This window comes from Procambarus clarkii, chromosome 26, assembly GCF_040958095.1.
Source record: "Procambarus clarkii isolate CNS0578487 chromosome 26, FALCON_Pclarkii_2.0, whole genome shotgun sequence".
Classification (NCBI taxonomy): domain Eukaryota; kingdom Metazoa; phylum Arthropoda; class Malacostraca; order Decapoda; family Cambaridae; genus Procambarus; species Procambarus clarkii.
This window is the reverse complement of record NC_091175.1, coordinates 22,788,144-22,792,682: the sequence shown is the minus strand read 5'-3', so window position 1 is coordinate 22,792,682 and position 4,539 is coordinate 22,788,144.

Below are 4,539 nucleotides of genomic sequence, written 5' to 3'. Positions count from 1 at the left end.
TCTGGGTGATGTTGTCCATCATGCCTTGCACGGACTACTTCTGGGTGATGTTGTCCATCATGCCTTGCACGGACTACTTCTGGGTGATGTTGTCCATCATGCCTTGCACGGACTACTTCAGGGTGATGTTGTCCATCATGCCTTGCACGGACGTTTCTCAGAGCCTTGTCTCTAGTTATATTACTATTAAAAATCTCATCATAGTTCCCCTACGGTATGCCAGCCTTTTGCTTTTCTATTCTTTCCTTGGGAAGGTTGTCCCTACTGCCACCAGACACTTAGATGTTAGGACACTGGTCACTCAGTCTTATGGGGGATCTGACTTGTCTTCCTCTATGACTGACTCGTTCACGGTGGATATCACATTAAATCTGGCTCCTTGGTGATTGTATTTGTGTGTGTACTTACCTAGTTGTGCTTGCAGGGGTTCAGCTCTGGCTCTTTGGTCCCGCCTCTCAACTGTCAATCAACTGGTGTACAGGTTCCTGAGCCTACTATATTATATATATATATATATATATATATATATATATATATATATATATATATATATATATATATATATATATATATATATATATATATATATATGAATGAAAACTCACACCCCAGAAGTGACTCGAACCCATACTCCCAGAAGCAACGCAACTGGTAACTACAGGGCGCCTTAATCCGCTTGACCATCACGGCCGTCAAAAGGAAGTGATAGCCGAGGCTATTTGAGCCACTTCCCCGACGGCAACTCGGATGGTAATCTTGGGCATAGCATTTCACCAAATCACCTCATTCTTTGGGGCACACGTGAGGAACACAAACGGACTTAATCAAGCGGATTAAGGCGCCCTGTAGTTACCAGTTGCGTTGCTTCTGGGAGTATGGGTTCGAGTCACTTCTGGGGTGTGAGTTTTCATTCGCATATAGTCCTGGGGACCATTCAGGCTTGTTCGCATATATATACATATATATATATATATATATATATATATATATATATATATATATATATATATATATATATATATATATATATATATATATATATTTTTTTTATTTATTTTTTTTTTTTAAACATATATATATATATATATATATATATATATATATATATATATATATATATATATATATATATATATATATATATAAACACAATTTCTGACTTTTCTTGGCGCCCTGCTCACCTCAAGCGTTAAGACAACCACCTCCACTTGACGCATCAACAAGCCACTTACCACACCAATTACCGGACGTAAAGAGCAGCGAGCAGCCACGCGCGCTGTGAAGACGCTCCCCGTGCTGGGGTAAACGTTTTATATGTTACCTTGTACCACATGCCAGTCACTGTGGCGTTAGCGCCACCGTGACTGTCACGCTTCCGTACACCTGCTTGATGGGGTTCTGGGAGTTCTTCTACTCCCCCCAAGCCCGGTTCGAGGCCAGGCTTGACTTGTGAGAGTTTGGTCCACCAGGCTGTTGCTTGATACCTGCTTGATGGGGTTCTGGGAGTTCTTCTACTCTCCCCAAGCCCGGTTCGAGGCCAGGCTTGACTTGTGAGAGTTTGGTCCACCAGGCTGTTGCTTGATACCTGCTTGATGGGGTTCTGGGAGTTCTTCTACTCCCCCCAAGCCCGGTTCGAGGCCAGGCTTGACTTGTGAGAGTTTGGTTCACCAGGCTGTTGCTTGATGCCTGCTTGATGGGGTTCTGTGAGTTCTTCTACTCCTCTAATCACCAGGGTAGGCTGGCCACAGACAATCACCAGGGAAGGCTGGCCACAGACAATCACCAGGGTAGGCTGGCCACAGACAATCACCAGGGAAGGCTGGCCACAGACAATCACCAGGGAAGGCTGGCCACAGACAATCACCAGGGAAGGCTGGCCACAGACAATCACCAGGGTAGGCTGGCCACAGACAATCACCAGGGAAGGCTGGCCACAGACAATCACCAGGGAAGGCTGGCCACAGACAATCACCAGGGGAGGTTGGCCACAGACAATCACCAGGGTAGGCTGGCCACACCAAACAATCACAAGGGAAGGCTGGCCACAGACAATCACCAGGGTAGGCTGGCCACAGACAATCACCAGGGTAGGCTGGCCACAGACAATCACCAGGGTAGGCTGGCCACACACCAAACAATCACCAGGGAAGGCTGGCCACAGACAATCACCAGGGAAGGCTGGCCACAGACAATCACCAAGGTAGGCTGGCCACAGACAATCACCAGGGAAGGCTGGCCACAGACAATCACCAGGGAAGGCTGGCCACAGACAATCACCAGGGTAGGCTGGCCACAGACAATCACCAGGGAAGGCTGGCCACAGACAATCACCAGGGAAGGCTGGCCACAGACAATCACCAGGGAAGGCTGGCCACAATCACCAGGGAAGGCTGGCCACAGACAATCACCAGGGAAGGCTGGCCACAGACAATCACCAGGGAAGGCTGGCCAGACAATCACCAGGGAAGGCTGGCCACACAACAAACAATCACCAGGGAAGGCTGGCCACACACCAGACAATCACCAGGGAAGGCTGGCCACAGACAATCACCAGGGTAGGCTGGCCACAGACAAACACCAGGGAAAGCTGGCCACACACCAAACAATCACCAGGGTAGGCTGGCCACAGACAATCACCAGGGAAGGCTGGCCACAGACAATCACCAGGGTAGGCTGGCCACAGACAATCACCAGGGTAGGCTGGCCACACACCAGACAATCACCAGGGAAGGCTGGCCACAGACAATCACCAGGGAAGGCTGACCACAGACAATCACCAGGGAAGGCTGGCCACAGACAATCACCAGGGAAGGCTGGCCACAGACAATCACCAGGGAAGGCTAGCCACAGACAATCACCAGGGAAAGCTGGCCACAGACAATCACCAGGGTAGGCTGGCCACAGACAATCACCAGGGAAGGCTGGCCACAGACAATCACCAGGGTAGGCTGGCCACAGACAATCACCAGGGAAGGCTGGCCACACACCAAACAATCACCAGGGTAGGCTGACCAGACAATCACCAGGGAAGGCTGGCCACAGACAATCACCAGGGAAGGCTGGCCACAGACAATCACCAGGGAAGGCTGGCCACAGACAATCACCAGGGAAGGCTAGCCACAGACAATCACCAGGGAAGGCTGGCCACAGACAATCACCAGGGTAGGCTGGCCACAGACAATCACCAGGGTAGGCTGGCCACAGACAATCACCAGGGTAGGCTGGCCACAGACAATCACCAGGGTAGGCTGGCCACAGACAATCACCAGGGGAGGCTGGCCACAGACAATCACCAGGGGAGGCTGGCCACACACCAGACAATCACCAGGGAAGGCTGGCCACAGACAATCACCAGGGAAGGCTGGCCACAGACAATCACCAGGGGAGGCTGGCCACACACCAGACAATCACCAGGGAAGGCTGGCCACAGACAATCACCCGGGTAGGCTGGCCACAGACAATCACCAGGGTAGGCTGGCCACAGACAATCACCAGGGTAGGCTGGCCACAGACAATCACCAGGGAAGGCTGGCCACAGACAATCACCAGGGTAGGCTGGCCACAGACAATCACCAGGGTAGGCTGGCCACAGACAATCACCAGGGGAGGCTGGCCACACACCAGACAATCACCAGGGAAGGCTGGCCACAGAAAATCACCAGGGTAGGCTGGCCATAGTCAATCACCAGGGAAGGCTGGCCACACACCAAACAATCACCAGGGAAGGCTGGCCACAGACAATCACCAGGGAAGGCTGGCCACAGACAATCACCAGGGTAGGCTGGCCACAGACAATCACCAGGGGAGGCTGGCCACTCACCAGACAATCACCAGGGAAGGCTGGCCACAGACAAACACCAGGGAAGGCTGGCAACAGACAATCACCAGGGAAGGCTGGCCACAGACAATCACCAGGGTAGGCTGGCCACAGACAATCACCAGGGAAGGCTGGCCACAGACAATCACCAGGGTAGGCTGACCACAGACAATCACCAGGGTAGGCTGGCCACAGACAATCACCAGGGGAGGCTGGCCACACACCAGACAATCACCAGGGAAGGCTGGCCACAGACAATCACCAGGGAAGGCTGGCCACAGACAATCACCAGGGAAGGCTGGCCACAGACAATCACCAGGGTAGGCTGGCCACAGACAATCACCAGGGAAGGCTGGCCACAGACAATCACCAGGGTAGGCTGGCCACAGACAATCACCAGGGTAGGCTGGCCACAGACAATCACCAGGGGAGGCTGGCCACACACCAGACAATCACCAGGGAAGGCTGGCCACAGACAATCACGAGGGAAGGCTGGCCACAGACAATCACCAGGGAAGGCTGGCCACAGACAATCACCAGGGAAGGCTGGCCACAGACAATCACCAGGGTAGGCTGGCCACAGACAATCACCAGGGAAGGCTGGCCACAGACAATCACCAGGGAAGGCTGGCCACACACCAGACAATCACCAGGGAAGGCTGGCCACAGACAATCACCAGGGAAGGCTGGCCACAGACAATCACCAGGGTAGGCTGGCCACA